The following is a 21,347-nucleotide window of genomic DNA, read 5'->3' on the forward strand; positions in this document are numbered from 1 at the left end:
CATTGTAGAAAACAGCAGCTAGCCTCAATCACTTGCCGACACTCACTGTGTAGACTCATGCATGAAGAATGGCCACCATGGATGGGGTAGTGGGGGGCTGCTGATATCTGAGGAACCAAACTCCAGTATCAGATCCCTTCATACAACTGAAAGTATTATGTCCGTGTATAATTGAGACACGGACTGCAGGAGTTGATTATAACAAGTCTTTACTGAATGGAGACAACCTGGAAACTGAAAACTACAGAAGCCTGCTAGGGCCTTTTATACAGGGGTGGTCACTGCCGGTACTGCAGTCTGAGACCAGTTATTCCCTTAAAGGTACATACACAACAATTCCTCCCCTTTTAGATAAACAGTACATAACATTCATTTAACAACTAAATAATAACTAATTACAATTACAATTACGGTTGCTAGATACATTGGTTGAAGTTAAGCAATTATAAGTTCAGTCTTTGAGGAGGCTTCCTGATTCTGTCTGGATAACGCCTCTTTGGGATATCAGGTTCTTCTGGCAAGGTTGAGTCGGGATCAATGTCGTTGTTTGGTTCGTCTGCTTCCAATATCACCGATTCTGCGGTAGATGCAATTGGTACTTCGGTTTCATCGCCAGGGGTATCAGATCGTGGTGTGGAGTTGACGTTTTCCAGTGACTCTAGAATCTGGTCAGCATGGCGTCTTACAATGCTCTCTCCAACGTCCACGGTATACATTAGAGGTCCTTGCCGTGTACAGTCACTGAAGGCGAGCATGCAGGTGCAACAGGCGGTCAAGAAGGCAAACGGTATGCTGGCCTTCATAGCAAAAGGGTTAGAATACAGGAACAGGGATACCTTGCTGCAGCTGTACAGGGCACTGGTGAGACCACACCTCGAGTACTGTGTACAGTTTTGGTCGCCTCATCTGAGGAAGGATGTTCTTGCCATGGAGGGGGTGCAGCGGCGATTCACCAGGCTGATACCAGGAATGGCGGGAATGACCTATGAGGAGAGACTATGTAGTTTAGGGATGTACACACTGGAGTTTAGAAGATTGAGAGGGGACCTCATAGAAGTGTATAAAATTCTGACAGGTCTAGACAGACTGGATGCAGAAGGAATGTTTCCCTTGGCGGGTGAGAACAGAACTAGAGGACATAATTTAAGGATAAGGGCTAAACCATTTAGGACAGAGATGAGGGGGAATTTCTTCACTCAGAGAGTGGTGAACCTGTGGAACTCATTGCCACAGAGGGCAGTGTACGCCAGCTCATTAAATATATTTAAGAGGGAATTAGATATATTTCTACGGGCAAAAGGGGTTAAGGGTTACGGAGAGAAGGCGGGGACGGGATACTGAATTAAAGGATCAGCCATGATCTCATCGAATGGCGGAGCAGGCACAAAGGGCCGAATGGCCTACTCCTGCTCCTATCTTCTATGTATCTATGTATCTATGTTCCTGGCTGCCATTTCTCTGTGCGGTAGTCCCGGGCCAAAACTGGTTGACCTATCTTAAAACTCCTGGTCGGCCTTTCATTCATATTCTGAAACTGCCTGTTCTCCACATCTCTTCTGACGTTTGGCTTAACCAGATCCAAGCGGCATCGTAGTCTTCGATTGAAGAACATCATGGCTGGAGTTTGGTTGGTAACCGCATGTGTCGCATTCCGGTAGGCAAACAAGAAGTTATCCACCTTGTGTTGTAGGGGTATATCTTCATTACACATTGCCTTGATAGCCTTCTTGAATGTTTGAACAAACCTCTCGGCCAATCCATTAGTGGCTGGATGATATGGGGCGGATGTGTAATGCTTAACACCATTGTTCTTTAAGAACCTCCGGAACTCTTCAGACACAAACTGTGGTCCATTGTCAGAGCAAATCTGTTCAGGCAGCCCATTCCTGGCGAATATGGTTCGTAAGACTGTGATAGTTTTTTCTGTGGTGGTTGAGGACATTTTTATTACCTCTGGCCACTTTGAATGTGCATCCACCGCAATTAAAAACATCGAGTCCATAAAGGGACCAGCAAAATCAATGTGCACCCTTTGCCATGGAGATGAGGGCCACTCCCATGGATGTAGAGGGGCTTGTGGTGGGGTGTTTTGGACCTTCTGGCATCCTGTACAGCTCTTGGTCATCTCTTCGATTTCTCTATCGATTCCCGGCCACCACACAAACGCTCTGGCTAAGTTCTTCATTTTTACCCCTCCCAGATGACCCTCATGAAGCTCATTGAGCACTCTATCCTTCAATTTGGGTGGAATTACTACTCTGGATCCACACATCAAGGTTCCTCTGCACACTGACAGCTGTTCTCTTCTCGGCGAGAATGCTGGCAGCAGTGGTTCGCCATGTGCTGGCCATCCCTTCACCGTTAAATCATAGACCCAGGAGAGTGTCGGGTCATTTCGTGTTTCCTTTTCTATGTTTGCATTCGTCACAGGGAGACATTCGACTATAGTCGAGTGGAATAACGCCACTGGATCCACTGCGTTCTTCTTCCACCGTCGGCAACGGTAGGCGCGACAATCCATCAGCATTCCCATGCTGTTTAGTTCCTTTGTACTCGATGTCATATTCGTGTGCCCCTAGGAAAAGGGACCACCTCTGTAGCCGTTGTGCCGTCATTATCGGTACGCCCTTCTGAGGGTTGAAAATGGAGACGAGAGGTTGATGATCAGTTAGTAGAGTAAATTTCTGACCGTGCAGGTAGTGATTGAACTTCTTCACCCCCCACACCAGGCTGAGGGCCTCTCTGTCAATCTGGGCATAGTTACGCTCGGCTGAAGTTAACGAGCGTGACGCAAAAGCTATCGGCCTCTCTGAACCATCAAGGAATTTATGTGACAGTACCGCCCCAATGCCGTAGGGAGATGCATCACACGCCAGTCTTATCGGTAGTGATGGGTTGTAGTGAGCCAATACTTCTCTTGAAGTGATTAGGTCCTTACTCTTCTGAAAGGCCCGCTTACATTCATCGCTCCATTTCTATGCTACTCCCGTTTGTAGTAGGGCGTTCAGTGGATGCAGAATTGTGGACAAATTCGGCAAAAACTTATGGTAGTAATTCACCAATCCGAGGAATGACCTCAGTTGCGACACATTTTCAGGCGCTGGAGCCTTAACTACCGCTTCAATTTTGTCAGGGGACTTATGCAACCCCTCTTCATTGATCACGTGGCCACAATACGATATCTGTTTCTTAAAAAACTCGCACTTGGGGCGATTGGCTCGTAGCCCATGTTCACGTAGTCTAGTGAGCACCTGCTCTAGGTTGGCAAGGTGTTCACTGTCATCTTCACCTGTCACTAGGATGTCATCCAAGTAACACTGAGTCCCCGGAATCCCTTGCAGGACTTGTTCCATCACTCTTTGCCATATCGCCGGAGCTGATGCTACTCCGAATACCAGTCGATTATACTAGTAAAGACCTTTGTGAGTGTTTATCGTGAGATACTTCCTAGAGGATTCTTCAACCTCCATCTGCAAATATGCTTGTGCTAGGTCAATTTTTGTAAAACGCTTCCCTCCAGATAGTGAGGCGAAGATATCTTCTATCTTTGGAAGAGGACATTGTACTGTGTGAAGGACTGGGTTCACCATCACCTTGAATTCCCCACAGATGCGAACCTTCCTTGGCTCCTCAGACTTATTGTTTAACGTTTTCTTCATGACAGGAATGATGGGTGTCGCCCACTCGCTCCAGTCTACCTTAGATAACACGCCTGCGTTCTCCAGATTCTCCAGCTCTGCGTCGACGGCTGGGCGAATTGCATATGGTACCGGTCTTGCTTTGAAAAACTTGGGAATTGCATTCTCCTCTATTTTTATCGAGGCGGTTACACCTTTAAGAGTGCCCAGTTCTTGTTGAAATACCTCTTTGGCGTCAGCTAAGATTGTTGACAATCATCCAGGAGTGACGTCGTCATCCTTTTTACCAGCCACCGTCAGTGCCTGAATGGAGTGCCAGTCTAAACTTATCTTTCTGATCCATTCACGTCCCAATAACGGTGGTCCACCATCTTGCAGAATGTAGAGATACAATTTCCGTATTTTCTTGCCGTTGTATTCGACAGGCACCCTTATTTTTCCTCTGGGGTATACTTTTTGCCCCGTATACGTCCTCAAGACAATGGATGTCTCTCTCAAGGGTATGTGTGAGAATAGCCGCTCGTAGTCTCGTCGATTTATGACGGTTAGAGCTGATCCTGTATCCAATTCCATTTTGACTTGGGACCCTGCTATCGTGAGGGTGACCCAAATGGTTCAGTGATCCTCTTTTGCGATTACGTTGTGAAGTTTGAGACAGCTTAGTCTCTTGTTCCTGGATTCACTATCGCTCATCTGGTCTTCGGAACTACTGTCCGTCATCTTTTGTACTTTCCTGTACGGTTCCTTAGTAGCCTTTTTGTTGTCGTTGGTCTCCTTCCCAGACCTGCAAACTCGTGCAATGTGTCCCATCTTTCCGCATTGCCTGCATATTTTGTCCTTGGACCAGCAGTCCTTCTGGTCATGGTTTGTTCTGCTGCAGCGATAACATTTTGCAAATCCCCGTGTCATTTCGTGGGTGCCGTATTCCTGTGGCTTTTGTTGTATTTCCGCAGCTCCCCTTGCTGCTGCTTCGTACGATACTGCCACGCTGAAAGCCTTATCTAGCGTCAGCTCTTTCTCTGAGAGTAACCTCTTCTGGGTTCCTTCACTCAGGAGTCCACAGACAAATTTGTCTCGTAAGGTATCTGCCAGTCCTGCTCCAAACTGGCAGTGCTTTGATAGCTTGCGTAGTTCCGTAAGGTAATCAGCATTGCTCTCATTTTTATGCTGATTTCTCCTGTGGAATTTAAATCTTTCTGCTATCAGCAGCGGTGTAGGATGTAGGTGTTCCTGTAGGATAGCGACAATTTCATTAAAACTCTTCGCCTTCGGTTTGGCTGGAGTAATCAGGTCCCACAATAGGCCGTACGTTCTTGCGCCCATTAAATTTAGCAATACCGATGCCTTTTTCTCATCGGCTATTTCGTTTGCCTCGCAATATACCTCAACTCTTTCCACATACGTGGTCCAGTCTTCTATTGCATTATCGAAGGCAGTGATATCGCCAGTCTTTGGCATCTTGAAAATCTAAGATGGCGCCTCCCGCGCTTTGCCTTCGTTCCCGATGGATCAAAATGGCGCCTCCCGCGCTTTTCCTTCTTCCCCGCCGAGTTAAGATGGCGCCTCCCGCGCTTTCCCGCCGCTGCTGCAGCTGCCAACACTGTTGCTGGCGATTATATTTATTTTTCTATCGCGTTTCAATATTTGCTCCGTTAATTGAAGAACCGTTCCCGTCGTGGAGCGGACCCTCTGGGACACTTCCCTCCCTCTTCTTAGGTCCGAACGCTGCCCGGCTTTGAAGTACCGGCCGCGCCCTGTGTGCTCCACCCTCTCTCTCTCTCTTTGCTTCCCGACTCGCTGCCCGGCCCCGTTGCAGAGCCACCCGATCGAGCTCTAGCCCGCCGCAGCCCAGGAAGGATCAGTGCACTACCTGCCACCAGCCCGATTAGCTGGGAAACCACAGACTGGAGAACCAAGCCAGGCTCTTGACAGTCTCTCCTGCACTTTTCAATTCGATGATTTGGAGGGCGGTTGCCCACGGTCGACGCCCGTTTCTCGAGTTACTTTGGATTCTTTTTTTTTCTTTCTTCTGGCTTCGACCTTCAATGACGTCGTCTGAGGTGCTGCCAAGTTGCAGGTAAGTTCGTTTCTTACTCGTCGCCAGTATTATGTCCGTGTATAATTGAGACACGGACTGCAGGAGTTGATTATAACAAGTCTTTACTGAATGGAGACAACCTGGAAACTGAAAACTACAGAAGCCTGCTAGGGCCTTTTATACAGGGGTGGTCACTGCCGGTACTGCAGTCTGAGACCAGTTATTCCCTTAAAGGTACATACACAACAGAAAGGAGATCAGAGGATACCAAGCAGGAAGTGGGAGAGAAGATACAGGAAGTGACCAGAGGCACAGTCGGAGGAGGCTTCTAGGGAGAGAGGGGTCAGAGTTCAAGGGGCACAATGGTGGCAGCTGCCGTCAGCACTGGTAGAATAGAGGGGCAGGGAGGAGGGCCGTATGCAGCAGACCAGAGTCAGTCTAGCTGGGTTGAGTGCTGGAATGTCGGGCTGGAGGAGATTGCTGAGGTAGGGTGAAACAGGGCCATGGGTGATAGAAACATAGAAACATAGAAGATAGGAGCAGGAGTAGGCCATTCGGACCCTTGAGCCTGCTCCGCCATTTAATGGGATCATGGCTGATCATCCAAACTCAGTACCCAGTCCCTGCCTTCTCCCCATATCCCTTGATCCCTTTAGCTTCAAGAAATATATCCAACTCCTTCTTGAATATATTTAATGAATTAGCCTGAACTGCCTTCTGTGGTAGAGAATTCCACAGGTTCACCACTCTCTGGGTGAAGAAATTCCTCCTCATCTCTGTCCTAAATGGCTCACCCCTTATCCTTAGACTGTGACCCCTGCTTCTGGACTAGCGATGGTCGGCAAGGGTAGGAATTGGTATGGGCTAGGATACAAGTGGCAGAGCGTTGAGGTTTACATACAGCGGCACTCAGGAAGCCGCCCAAGCAAAGCGTTGGAGGTCGAGCAGTAAGGTGTGGAAATCGCAGATCAGGGTTTCTGTATCAGTGGGACTGAACTCCGGACAAAGAGAGGTGACATTGTGGAGCTGGAAGCGAGTCCATTGGACCCTCGGGAACATTTTAAACTTCCATTTTGAATGCTCTTGATGTGAGCAGCAAGCCAGCTGTCTCTTTATTGATGGTAAAATGTAACCACCTTTTTCTCTGTTCAGAAGGAGCACTCGTAAGCAGGTACCGGAACTCCTAGCAACAGCACACTCTGTTTACACCACACATTAAACCTTCATTAGGTGATAATACAAAGCCATGGGATTTAATGATGTACTACTTTCCTTTGAGGTTTGGACCCAGTGAAGCTGAATACTAATTGATCTCTAGTGTATTTGCTGTATTCGTATTTTAAATGAATTTTCAACGGTAAAATAAGTCGCATCTTCCCCCACATCCTATCCTGTAATAGGTCCTGCTCACCTTTTGGACCCTGACTTCATTGACTGCCACTGGCTCCCCACCTCCCAAAATACCAATTGGAAACTCCGGGTCCTCATCTACAGATCCCTCCATGGATTTGCACCATTCTACTGCTGGGATCTCTTCCAGTGTGTGTCCCAACCGGCACTCTCCTCTCCCCCAGCCCCATGTCTCAACCGGCACTCTCCTCTGCCCCAGCTCCGTGTCCCAACCTGCATCCTCCTCTCCCCCAGCTCCGTGTCCCAACCTGCATCCTCCTCTCCCCCAGCCCCGTGTCCCAACCTGCATCCTCCTCTTCCCCAGCCCTGTGTCCCAACCTGCATCCTCCTCTCCCCCAGCCCTGTGTCCCAACCTTCATCCTCCTCTCCCCCAGCCCCATGTCCCAACCTGCATCCTCCTCTCCCCCAGCCCCATGTCTCAACCGGCACTCTCCTCTGCCCCAGCTCCGTGTCCCAACCTGCATCCTCCTCTCCCCCAGCCCCATGTCCCAACCTGCATCCTCCTCTCCCCCAGTCCCATGTCCCAACCTGCATCCTCCTCTCCCCCAGCCCCGTGTCCCAACCTTCATCCTCCTCTCCCCCAGCCCCGTGTCCCAACCTGCACTCTCCTCTCCCCCAGCCCCGTGTCCCAACCTGCATCCTCCTCTCCCCCAGCCCCGTGTCCCAACCTGCATCCTCCTCTCCCCCAGCCCCGTGTCCCAACCTGCATCCTCCTCTCCCCCAGCCCCGTGTCCCAACCTGCATCCTCCTCTCCCCCAGCCCTGTGTCCCAACCTGCATCCTCCTCTCCCCCAGCCCCGTGTCCCAACCTGCATCCTCCTCTCCCCCAGTCCCATGTCCCAACCTGCATCCTCCTCTCCCCCAGCCCTGTGTCCCAACCTGCATCCTCCTCTGCCCCAGCTCCGTGTCCCAACCTGCATCCTCCTCTCCCCCAGTCCCATGTCCCAACCTGCATCCTCCTCTCCCCCAGCCCCGTGTCCCAACCTGCATCCTCCTCTCCCCCAGCCCCGTGTCCCAACCTGCACTCTCCTCTCCCCCAGCCCTGTGTCCCAACCTGCACTCTCCTCTCCCCCAGCCCCATGTCCCAACCTGCATCCTCCTCTTCCCCAGCCCTGTGTCCCAACCTGCATCCTCCTCTCCCCCAGTCCCATGTCCCAACCTGCACTCTCCTCTCCCCCAGCCCCGTGTCCCAACCTGCACTCTCCTCACCCCCAGCCCCGTGTCCCAACCTGCACTCTCCTCTCCCCCAGCCCTGTGTCCCAACCTGCACTCTCCTTTCCCCCAGCCCCATGTCCCAACCTGCATCCTCCTCTTCCCCAGCCCTGTGTCCCAACCTGCATCCTCCTCTCCCCCAGTCCCATGTCCCAACCTGCACTCTCCTCTCCCCCAGCCCCGTGTCCCAACCTGCACTCTCCTCTCCCCCAGCCCCATGTCCCAACCTGCATCCTCCTCTCCCCCAGTCCCATGTCCCAACCTTCATCCTCCTCTCCCCCAGCCCTGTGTCCCAACCTGCACTCTCCTCTCCCCCAGCCCCATGTCCCAACCTGCATCCTCCTCTTCCCCAGCCCTGTGTCCCAACCTGCATCCTCCTCTCCCCCAGTCCCATGTCCCAACCTGCACTCTCCTCTCCCCCAGCCCCGTGTCCCAACCTGCACTCTCCTCTCCCCCAGCCCCATGTCCCAACCTGCATCCTCCTCTCCCCCAGTCCCATGTCCCAACCTGCACTCTCCTCTCCCCCAGCCCCATGTCCCAACCTGCATCCTCCTCTCCCCCAGTCCCATGTCCCAACCTGCATCCTCCTCTCCCCCAGCCCTGTGTCCCAACCTGCACTCTCCTCTCCCCCAGCCCCATGTCCCAACCTGCATCCTCCTCTCCCCCAGTCCCATGTCCCAACCTGCATCCTCCTCTCCCCCAGCCCTGTGTCCCAACCTGCACTCTCCTCTCCCCCAGCCCCATGTCCCAACCTGCATCCTCCTCTCCCCCAGTCCCATGTCCCAACCTGCACTCTCCTCTCCCCCAGCCCCGTGTCCCAACCTGCATCCTCCTCTCCCCCAGTCCCATGTCCCAACCTGCACTCTCCTCTCCCGCTGCCCTGTGTCCCAACCTGCACTCTCCTCTCCCCCAGCCCCGTGTCCCAACCTGCACTCTCCTCTCCCCCAGCCCCGTGTCCCAACCTGCACTCTCCTCTCCCGCTGCCCTGTGTCCCAACCTGCACTCTCCTCTCCCCCAGCCCCGTGTCCCAACCTGCATCCTCCTCTCCCCCAGTCCCATGTCCCAACCTGCACTCTCCTCTCCCCCAGCCCTGTGTCCCAACCTGCACTCTCCTCTCCCCCAGCCCCGTGTCTCAGGTACAAGCCGGTATGTGTTGTGCTCTATCTTTGGGTGTAAAACGGGTGCAAAGCAGAGCAACTTAGCAGTGGGACGGCCTGTGCCCAATTTCTTTTTTTAATTTGTTCCTGGAATGTGGGTGTCGCTGGCAAGGCCAGCATTTATTGCCCATCCCTAGTTGCCCTTGAGAAGGTGGTGGTGAGCTGCCTTCTTGAACCACTACAGTCCGTGTGGTGATGGTACTCCCACAGTGCTGTTAGGTAGGAAGTTCCAGGATTTTGACCCAGCGACGATGAAGGATCGGCCGATATACTTCTAAGTCAGGATGGTGTATGACTTGGAGGGGTGCTTGGAGGTGGTGGTGTTCCCATGCGCCTGCTGCCCTTGTCCTTCTAGGTGGAAGAGGTCGCGGGTTTGGGAGGTGCTGCCGAAGAAGCCTTGGTGAGTTGCTGCACTGCAGCTTGTAGATGGTACACACTGCAGCCACGGTACGCCGGTGGGGGAGGGAGTGAATGTTTAAGGTGGTGGATGGGTGCCAATAAAGTGGACTGCTTTGTCCTGGGTGGTGTCGAGCTTCACAAGCATTGGTCCTACTGGTAAATTCGTAGGGCCCCAATTTTTGGGCGTCCCAGCTGGAGCTCCGCCACCCCGCCCCACCCCCCCGCCCACTGTCCTCCAGGGAGTTATCTGTTTCCGACGAGGCAAGCTGCCCTAAATTCATTCTTGTGGGAGGGCGAGCTGCCTGTGGAGGCACGACAGGCACCGACAGCTCAACCTGGAGCATTTACATAAGGCCTGAGGCCTAATTTCAGGCCTCTCCGTGCAGGCATGTGCTGCTCCCGCAGGGCTGAGTCTGGGCCCTGAAAACAGGCCCAGATTTGTGGAAATGATCCCAGTGAGTAAGGAACACCGTGGCCCTGCCCCCCTCCCGCCCCCGCTCGTACAGAGGTGGCTCAGTCGGTAAATGCACCATCGAGTGCGTTATTGAGTCGAACAGACCAGGAAGGCCCAAGCATCAATCCCCGGCCTGTGCTGAGTTAGCTGGTGGCGCTCGGGTTGCTACGGTCGGTCTCCTCATCCCCAGGCTGCAGGGGCAGGAATAATTCAGAAGTTTTCCTGTGCCCCAATAGTTACCCAGTGACCCCTACTGGAAACAGTACAGTGTGGACGTCGGGTGAGAACAGGACTGGGTCTCGCTATGGTGTTCAGCGTGGTAGAATACCCGGCTAACACGCCTCGACTGGACTTACATGCTGTTAATTAAAGCAGATGGGATCCTGGGCTTTATTAATAGAGGCATAGGGCTGGATTTTATCAATGGAGGCGAGTAGGAGGCGGGACTCCCACTTTTGGGGTTGTAGTCCCGCCTCCATCGAGTTCTAGCCAACCCACTCGATTTTCCCTTGATTGACCTTGTTGAGCCCGCCCAGCGGGCTCAGCAGGCCAATTAAGGGCCACCCGGCAACAGGTGACATCACAGATTGACATTTCATCTGTCAAGAGCTTTTGACAGATGAAATATCAGCGTTTCACAGCTGTTTGAAGCTGTCAAACACTGACAATCTGTACTCTAAGTTAATTCCTTCCTCTCAGGCTGATTTAGAGATCTCTCCAGAACAGAAAGCTCAATGCTGCAGATTTTGACAGCTCGCGGCCATTCTGCTTTCTGTGCCGGTGGGCTGAGGGACTCCCGAGACCTGAAGGAAAGAAGCCTGCATTAGTAAGAAAAGGTAAGTAAAACTTATTTAAACACTTTACACACACACCAAACACACTTACCTCTGCACTCATGCACCCATCACTCACCTGAACACCGGACATCTCGAACCCTGCATGTCCTTCAGCCCGACGGCCCGCCTCGCTAACTTGGCGTGGTTTGGAGCTGTTGGGAATCCCACACTTCAGGGATAAAAATAGGGATTAGGCGAAAAACTGCCTGTTAACTACCTGTTAACAGGCAGTTAATTGGCACTAATCCCCTTCCCGCCTCTGGGAGGCAGGTCCCAGCACAGGTCGGGTACCCGCCTCCTGGGAAACGGGCATGGAGGCGGGTTGGGGGCGGGATGGGTTCGTGCCCCCCCCGATTTCGCGATTTTAACCCCCCACACGCCTCCAATCCCGCCTCAATGACCCGATGAAAATCCTGCCCATAGAGTACAAGGAAGTGATGCTAAACCTTTATAAAACACTGGTTGGGCCTCAGCTGGCGTAGTGAGTTCAATTCTGGGCCCCGCATTTTAGGAAGGATGTCAAGGCCTTGGCGAGGGTGCAGAGGAGATTTACTAGAATGGTTCCAGGGGTGAGGGACTTCAGTTGTGCGGAGAGACTGGAGAAGCTGGGGTTGTTGTCCTTGGAGCAGAGAAGGTTAAGAGATATAATAGAGGTTTTCAAAATCATGAAGGGTTTTGATAGAGTAAATAAGGAGAAACTGTTTCCAGTGGCAGAAGGGTCGGTGACCAGAGGACACAGATTTAAGGTGATTGGCAAAAGAACCAGAGGCGACATGAGGAAACATTTTTTTACGCAGCGAGTTGTTGTGATCTGGAATGCGCTGCCTGAAATGGCGGTGGAAGCAGATTCAATAGTAACTTTCTAAAGGGAATTAGATAAATACTTGAAGGGAAAAAATTTACCGGGCTGTGGGGAAAGAGCGGGAGAGTGGGACTAATTGGAGAGCTCCCTCATAGAGCCGGCACAGGCACGATGGGCCTCCTTCTGTGCTGTATCATTCTACGATTCTATGATATGGCAAACGATCAATTGGACGAGGCACTGAAGCACTGATAGTGCCTGAGGAACCATAGCCCACCTTTAGTCAGCCCCTTCAGGAGATACTTATACCCCCACACACACACTTGCACAAGCACTCGCACGCAAATACTGTTGTCATCATTCCGGGTTTTTGCTCACAGAAACACAGTCACCATTGACCAGAAACTTAACTGGACCAGCCACATTAATACTGTGGCAACAAGAGCAGGTCAGAGGCTGGGTATTCTGCGGCGAGTGTCTCACCTCCTGATTCCCCAAAGCCTTTCCACCTTCTACAAGGCACAAGTACAGAGTGTGATGGAATATTCTCCACTTGCCTGGATGAGTGCAGCTCCAACAACACTCAAGAAGCTCGACACCATCCAGGACAAAGCAGCCCGCTTGATTGGCACCAAATCCACCACCTTAAACATTCACTCCCTCCACCACCGGCACACCGTGGCTGCAGTGTGTACCATCTACAAGATGCACTGCAGCAACTCGCCAAGGCTTCTTCGGCAGCACCTCCCAAACCCGCGACCTCCACCACCTAGAAGGATAACGGCAGCAGGCACATGGGAACACCACCACCTCCAAGTTCCCCTCCAGGTCACACACCATCCTGACTTGGAAGTATATCGCCGATTCTTCATCGTCGCTGGGTCAAAATCCTGGAACTCCCTCCCTAACAGCACTGTGGGAGTACCTTCACCACACGGACTGCAGCGGTTCAAGAAGGCGGCTCGCCACCACCTTCTCAAGGGCAATTAGGGATGGGCAATAAATGCCGGCCTTGCCAGCGACGCCCACATCCCATAAAGAAATTTAAAAAGTAGTTGGTGCCTAGTTATAATGCCTCAGCTTAAACCCCTTCACTGGTCCAGGCCCATCGGGTGAGAGCAGGCTCGATGGTGCCCACTGTGGTTGGATAGCCTAACACCTACTGCCAAGGATCACGCATGTGGGCAGAGTACTAGACGATGTGGAACTGTCCTCCCAGCTCCAGTCAACATCTTCATGAGGGGAGGGGAGGAAATCGGAACCGCCTTTTACGGAGGTGTTTGACGACTTATAACAGTGACGACATTTCAATAAGTACTTCATTGGCTGTAAAGCGCTTTGGGACATTCGGTGGTTGTGAAAGGTGCTATATAAATGCAAGTCCTTTTTTTTTAACTCTTGTGAGATGTTAGCAGGTATTCCAAATGTTGGGTGTGCATAAAATTACCGTCTGCCGTTATTTCTGGAGCAATAATCCCCCCCCCCCCCAGCACCCGTACAGGCCAGTGACACCGTTTTTTGCTTTCTGCTCGCCTGGGCACACCTCCCTCGGCAGCTGGGGATGAAAGTCGGCCCAGCGTTCATGCAGCTGTGCTTTGTGGGGCCATTTGTTTGCTGGCTAAAGCTGGAGCAGAACCGCCGCACTGGCCCATTATACAACCGCTCCTGTCTGTAGGAATGCTGCAGTGTCAGGGGTTGCCTTCACTGGCAGGGCTGGCAGCTTAGCTTCTCTCTTTGTTTTGGCAGGGGATGGGTGGGGGTTAGCAGGGCTTTCTGTAATCCAAATGGTATGTTGGCCTTCGTAGCGAGAGGGTTCGAGTATAGGAACAAGGATGTCTTGCTGCAGTTGTACAGGGCCTTGGTGAGACCACATCTTGAGTATTGTGTGCAGTTTTGGTCACCTTATCTGAGGAAGAATGTTCTTGCCATGGAGGGAGTGAAGCGAAGATTCACCAGACTGATACCTGGGATGGCAGGAATGACGTATGAGGAGAGATTGGGTCAATTGGGCTTATACTCGCTGGAGTTTAGAAGAATGAGAGGGGATCTGATTGAAACTTATAAAATTCTAACAGGACTAGACAGACTAGATGCAGGAAGGATGTTCCCGATGGTGGGGAGTTCAGAACCAGGGGTCACAGTCTAGGATAAGGGGTAAGCCATTTAGGACAGAGATGAGAATTTTTTCACCCAGAGAGTGGTGAACCTGTGGAATTCTCTACCACAGAAGGCAGTGGAGGCCAATTCATTAAATATATTCAAGAAGGAGTTAGATATATTTCTTAAGGCTAAAGGGATCAAGGGTTATGGTGAGAAGGCAGGGACCGGGTACTGAATTTGGATGATCAGCCATGATCTCATTGAATGGCGGAGCAAGCTCGAGGGGCCGAATGGCCTACTCCTGCTCCTATCTTCCATGTTTCTATGATAGCAAAATACTGCGAATGCTGGAAATCTAAAATAGCAACAGAAAACGCTGGCGAAAGGTCATCGACCTGAAACGTTGACTCTGTTTCTCTCTCCACGGATGCTGCCCTGGCCTACTGAGCATCTCCAGCCTTTCCTGTTGTTATTTCTGCAATCCTTGTCCGCCTCCCCTGGGTGACCTGGTGCTGTGTCGTTCAGACTGGAGCCGGAGCCAGAGCTGTCAAATGTCCTGGCAGGCAAAGGGTGAGCCTGGATTGCAATCAGACTCTTCCCGACAAGCCCTGCCCCACCACACATAGATATATATAGACTGGGGTGATGTGCAAGGCAGCCACTTACGTCTGCGGTGCTGTTTGCTGAGTGACCCAGAGCAGAAGAAGCAATAACATTTAAAGGCTTTCACGGGTAAATATTAATCTCCTTTTCTTTTTTACCGCTGAATGCAAAGGAGGGTTAAATGGTCTTTGCCTGGCCATTGAATGGTGGGCGTACTGAAGGCAAGCGAGCCTGCCTGAGGGATGTAGACTGTAGTCTTTAAGCTCTATTCCACCCGTCACGTTTCATCAGCTGTAATAGACACAATCGACCCCTGTCTTATTGTACGATACGCGGTGCTCACAGAACAAGCCCACGATTGCTTTGTGTTCTCCCGCAGCCCACGGCTTTTATGCCGAACGCTCTTTTAAAAAATGCACCCGATACTCTTCTTCCAACTCGTTAAAATGCGATCTGATACCGTTCTCAATTCTGGGGGTGCCTTGTGTGGGATTGCGTGCTGTGTAGTGTCGGTGTCCATTCCCCAGGCGGGCGGGAGCATGTCTCTGATTTAGATGCAGAGAGAGTAAGTCGTCCAATGTTGCTGTGAGCACCCTAAACAGGAGCTGGGCTTAGAGAGCCCAACATTAATCCCTGGGAGGGTCACCGTCAGGCCCCCCAAGCTTTCAAATAAGCAGTAAAGGGAAAATATGTTTTTCCGTCCAATTACTCTGTCCATCCATTTTGCTTTGTGCGAAAATATGTTTTCGTTTAAATAAGGAGAAGGAGGTCATTTGGCCTGTTTGATTTCCCCTGTTCACTGTAGCAACCCTGCCCCCTTCCCATCACAGCGTAAAGACGTTTCCTAAATGAGTTCAGTATCCTGGTCTTGGCCACCCCGCCCGGTAACCCGATACCTTAACTCTAGCCGTGCCGATGATGATTCAGTTCCTTCACACTCACACTGTTGAGTTCAGTCATTCCTCTGACACAGAGACACACCCCTCCCCCAATATCCTACCCCCCCCCCCATCCCACCCCTCACACACACCCTCCCCCTCACAATACAATACAATACAAATCGCTTTATTGGCATGATAAGGTACATCTTATGTTGCCAAAGCATCAAAATACATTTATGGTTGAACACATAAACGCGGTTCCATTCATACAGTGTATAAACAGGTATATCCCTGAGTTTATAAATATATTTTCGCCTTGTTTATATATACTCTTGTCTTAGTTTACTGGTTGTCCCTCTGTTCATGGCAAGCTGTAACATAGTGTGCCGCCAGTGTTACACAGCTTCTCTCCTCCCCCAGTAGGAATGGGAGTTTTTGGTTGTCAGTCAGATTTCTGAATTCAGGGCATATTTGTGAGAATTTTTGATAGAAATTCTCTCTGATGCCCTGATATTTTCCACAGGCTGTGAGGAAGTGCATCTCTGTCTCAACTACTCCCTGACTGCAGTGAGAGCATATCCTGTCTTCTCTTGGCAGCCTGGTCTGCCTGTGTCTGCCTTTTTCGATCGCTAGGCTATGTTCGCTAAGTCTGTACCTTGTCAAGGTTCTTCTCAGTTTGTTATCCTTTACCATGGTCAGGTAATCAGCTATGTTGTATTGTCTGTTTAGGGCCAAGTAGCAATTGAGTTTGCTTTGGGTTTTTGTTGTTTCTGCCCAATATGACAGATATTTTTCCTTTTGCTTAGCAACGATTGTGTTGGGTCGAATTCTTTGTGTTACCCTGTCACTGTCCTGGGACTGGTTATTGTTAGTATTGTTATTAGTTACTTTATTGAGTCCCAGGACTAGTTGACTGAGGGTATTCTTCTTTATGGTCAGCTCTTGGCATTTCAGGGCGTCCTAGTGATAGCATTGGGGATTGCTCATTTGTAGGTGATTCCAAAATTTGGTGGCTCTTTTTTGGATAGTGATTATTAATGGGTATTGGCCTAGTTCCGCCCTGCATGCGTTGTTTACTGTTTTCCTTTGAGTCCGGAGGATACTTTTACAGAATTCCGCATGTAGGATCTCAATTGGGTGTTTGTCCCATTTTGCAAAATCTTGTTGTGTTAGTGGTCCCCAGACCTCACTGCCATAGAGTGCAATTGGTTCAATTACTGATTTGAAAATTTTGAGCCAAATGCTAATTGGGATTTCTATTTGGATTGATTTTTTGATGGCATAGAAAGCCCTTCTTGCTTTCTCTTTCAGTTCATTCACAGCCAGTTTGAAGTTTCCCGTAGAACTGATTTTTAAGCCCAAGTATGTGTAGTGAGTGGTTTGTTCAATTTTGGTTGTTCCTACTGTGAAATTTATTGTGGGTCCATGTTGTTTGGATCTTTGCTGGAACACAAGGACTTTGGTTTTTTGGGGATTTATTGTCAGGGCCCAAGTCTGGCAGTACGACTCCAGCAGGTCCAGGTTCTGCTGTAGACCCTCCTTAGTTGGTGACAGCAGAACCAGGTCGTCGGCATAGAGGAGGAATTTAACCTTGGATTCATATAGGGTGAGGCCGGGTGCTGTAGATTGTTCAAGTAGTTTTGCCAATCCATTAATGTAAATATTAAAGAGTGTCGGTGAGATTGGCGAGCCCTGCGTCACCCCCCGCCCCTGTGGGAAGTATTTTGTTTGTTTGTCTCCAATTTTAACTGCACATTTATTGTTTGTATACATTGATTTAATTACATCATATGTTTTACCTCCTACCCCGCTTTCGATAAGTTTCAGGAATAAACCGTCATGCCAGATGGAGTCGAAAGCCTTCTGGAAATCTACAAAGCATGCGTAGATTTTGCTTTTGTTATGGTGAACGTGTTTGTCAATTAGGGTCTGTAGGGTGAAGATATGATCGGATGTTCTATAGTTTGGCAGGAATCCAATTTGGCTTTTACTCAAGACATTGTGCTCTTCAAGGAAGTTTATAAGTCTTTTGTTTATGATGCTACAGAATACCTTCCCCAGGTTACTGTTTACACAGATGCCTCGATAGTTGTTTGGGTCGATTTTGTCCCCACTTTTGTATATGGGCGTTATGAGTCCTTTGTTCCAGATGTCAGGGAAATAACCGACACTCAGAACCAAGTTGAAGAGTTTTAGGATAGCCAGTTTCAGTTTGTCGTCTGCGTGTTTAATCATCTCGTTTAGTATGCCGTCTGACCCGCAAGCTTTTCCTGGTCGCAGGTCCTTGAGTTTTTCAAGAAGTTCTTTTTCTGTTATTATGGCGTCTAGCGGGTTTTGGTTATCTTTTATGGCCATTTCAAGCTTTTCCAGTTTTTTGCGTATTTGGTGTTGCTCTGGTCTTAGTGTGTTTTTCTGGTATAATTTTTCAAAGTGGTTTACCCATGTGTCCCCATTTTGAATGGACAAATCGTCGTGTTGTTTTTTGTGTAGTGTTTTCAAGTTGTCCCAGAAACAATTCGACTCAATGGATTCCTCCATGGAGCTGAGTGTATTCTTAATAAATTGCTCTTTTTTGGTCCTGAGTGTGTTTCTGTATTGTGTTAGCGTCTGACAATAAGTAAGACGTAATTCCTCGTTTTCTGGATGTCTGTGTTTTTGGTTTGATAGTTTTCTAAGTTTTTTCCTCATGTTATGGCAATCATGGTCAAACCATTTTTCATAGTTTTTTGTTTTGGGTTTGTTCTTGCGAGCTTTCAAGTTTGCATTTGTTGCCAAATTATCAAAAATATTGTTTAGTTTACTAACTGCCCGGTTTACGCCTTCTTTATTGTGAGTGTATATGTTATCCAGAAAGGTGTCTAAGAGAGCTTGAGTTGATGCATTGCTAATTGTTTTCTGGTATTTTTCCGTGTCGTTTTTGGCCCATCTGTACGATTTTTTGGTGTTGTACAGTTTACTGGGTTGTGTTTCTATGTTGTTTGTTTCTGTCTTTTTGAGAAACATAGTAATTTGGCTGTGATCTGACAGTGTTGTTTGTGGTTTGACTGTGAATGCTCTGAAAGAGGATGGGTCCAAGTCTGTAATCATATAGTCTACTGTGCTGCAGCCAAGAGGTGAGCAGTAGGTCGATCTTCCTAGGAGGTCTCCTATGAACCTACCATTGACAATGTACAGACCCAGGTTTCGACAGAGCTGTAGTAGCTGTTTACCGTTGGTATTTGACTGCTTGTCGCAGTTATGCCTCACACACCTCCTCCCCAATATCCCTCACACCCACACACACACCCTCCCCCCACACCCCCCCACACACACACACACCCTCCCCCCCCACAACCCCCCTCCCCCCCAGCACCCGCACCCCCCCTTCCCCCCCACACCCCCTCCCCCCTCCTCCCACACCTCCCCTCCACCCCCCACCCTGCCCAATGTTTTTCCCTCAACCAACATCATCAAAAAGTGGTGAGCAAAGCATTCATGTCATTGCTGTTTGTGTGATCTTGCTGTGCACTGCTTTTGCCTACATAACAACAGTCACTGTACTTCAAAACTAATTGAATGGGGCGTCTTGAACTAGCGGCTGTAGTCTCAGGATAAGGGGTTGGCTATTCAGGACCTACGTAAACTTGAGATTATCCTAAACTCGGCTGCCCGTGTCCTAACTCGCACCAAGTCCCGTTCGTCCATCACCCCCTGTGCTCGCTGACCTACATTGGCTCCTGGTTAAGCCACGCCTCGATTTCAAAATTCTCATCCTTGTTTTCAAATCCCTCCATGGTCTCGTCCCTCGCTATCTCTGTAATCTCCTCCGGCCCCACAAACCCCCGAGGTATCTGCGCTCCTCTGATTCTGCCCTCTTGAGCATCCCTGATTATAATCGCTCAACCATTGGTGACCATGCCTTCTGTTGCCTAGGCCCTAAGCTCTGGAATTCCCTGCCTAAACCTCTCCGCCTCGCTACCTCTCTCTCCTTTAAGACGCTCCTTAAGACCTACCTGTTTGACCAAGCTTTTGGTCACCTGCCCTAATTTATCCTTATGTGGCTCAGTGTCAAATTTTTTTTTGATCTTGAAATACTCCTGTGCAACGCCTTGGGACATTTTACTACATTAAATGTGCTATATAAACACAAGTTGTTGTTGTTGAGATGAGGAGGAATTTCTTCACTCAGAGGGTGGTGAATCTTTGAAATTCTCTACCCTAGAGGGCTGTGGATGCTCAGTCGTTGAGTATATTCAAGACTGAGATCGATAGGTTTTAGGATACTAAGGGAATCAAGGGATATGGGGATTGGGCAGGAAAGTGGAGTTGAGGTAGAAGATCAGCCATGATCTTATTGATTGGCGGAGCAGGCTCGAGGGGCCGAACGGCTGATTCCTGCTCCTATTTCTTATGTTAGTGAAGTGCTATGAGACATTTCTGAGAGATGTGATAAAGATGCTCCTTTTTTTTTCCTGACTATCTATGGAACCAGGCAAGGCTGCAGCCATCATTCAGCCTGCCCCACGCTTAACCCGCATCAGAGAGAATTCCAAAGACTTACAACCCTCTGTGTGAAGATATTTCTCCTCACCTCAGTCCTAAATGGCCGACCCCTTATCCTGAGACTGTGACCCCCCTAGTTCAAGACTCCCCATTCAGTTAGTTTTGAAGAACAGGGACTGTGATCCCCATTGGAAAGCGTTGACTCCAGATGAGGTAAATGGCGCTCAGCTGGCAGGCCTCTGCGGTCAGAGAGCCTGCCAGTGCTCACCGCCCAGGCTCCTAAATGGCCACTTAGGCTGGAGATTGGCCAAGGCCTGTGGACTCTATCCCAGTGAGAGTCTTCATTTGCAGGAGGGGAAGAGAGAAGAATGAAGCAGGGGGAATTTTTTTCGCAAGCAAAACTTTTAATGGAAGAAAGACTTAAAAAAAAAAAGGACTTGCATTTCTATAGCGCCTTTCGCGACCTCAGGACGCCTCAAAGCGCTTTGCAGCCAATGAAGTACTAACATAGAAGATAGGAGTAGGAGTAGGCCATTCAGCCCCTCGAGCCTGCTCCGCCATTCAATGAGATATTGGCTGATCGTCCAAATTCAGTACCCTGTCCCTATAGAAACATAGAACTTTTGAAGTGTACGTCACTGTTGTAATGTGGGAAACGCGGCAGCCAGTTTGCGCACAGCAAGCTCCCACAAACAGCAATGTGATGAGGTCCATCTGTTTTAGTGATTTTGATTGAGGGATAAATATTGGCCGGGACACCGGGAGGAACTCCATTGCTCTTCTTTGCAATAGTGCCCGTGGGATCTTTTACATTCACCTGAGAGAGCAGATGGGGCCTCGGTTTAACGTCTCATCTGAAAGACGGCACCTCCGACAGTGCAGCACTCCCTCAGTACTGCGCACTGGGGTGTCAGCCTAGATTTTTGCGCTCAAGTCTCTGGAGTGGGACTTGAACCCACGACCTCGTGACTCAGAGGCAGAGGTGCTACCCACTGAGGCAAGACTACTTACACGTAATCATTTCTTAGAATGTTTAAACTGTAAAGCAGAAGTGAGAAATCCGCCAGCATTTAATCTTCTTGAAGAAATATGAGAACGGGCCTAGTTAGATTTAATCAGAGGCTGGGAGGAAGAAAGAAGTTTTATCTTGTTGCACACAGCGAGTTCTGTTGCAAAATGTGATCTTTGTTGAGAGAAGACCTCTTTAATTCTATTTTCTGTTTATTGCTACCCCTTTGCCACAGTTTTATCTTGAGGTTGCACACAGCTGCTTGGATACAGGCACTGGCTGCCCTCCAGATGATTACTCTGCATGTGTAAACCGAGACACTGAGCG

At 49.8% G+C, this 21,347-nt stretch overlaps 1 protein-coding gene across 2 annotated transcripts in view; it reads left to right on the plus strand.

Moving 5' to 3' along the window:
- Positions 1-21,347, plus strand: part of LOC147101672 (adenylate kinase isoenzyme 1-like) — a 191,884-nt gene that overhangs the window by 111,586 nt on the left and 58,951 nt on the right. The window contains exon 1 of one of the 2 annotated variants that reach the window (XM_085965448.1): positions 14,671-14,777. The exons of the other annotated variant lie outside the window; for it this stretch is intronic. The gene's annotated coding sequence lies outside the window, so the exon portion shown is untranslated. Of the gene's footprint in view, positions 1-14,670; positions 14,778-21,347 lie in introns of those variants that run through there. 2 annotated transcript variants of the gene reach the window in all.

Source organism: Somniosus microcephalus, chromosome 23 (assembly GCF_052327205.1).
Source record: "Somniosus microcephalus isolate GS21.2 chromosome 23, FLI_Smic_1.0, whole genome shotgun sequence".
In the NCBI taxonomy this organism is placed as follows: Eukaryota; Metazoa; Chordata; class Chondrichthyes; order Squaliformes; family Somniosidae; genus Somniosus; species Somniosus microcephalus.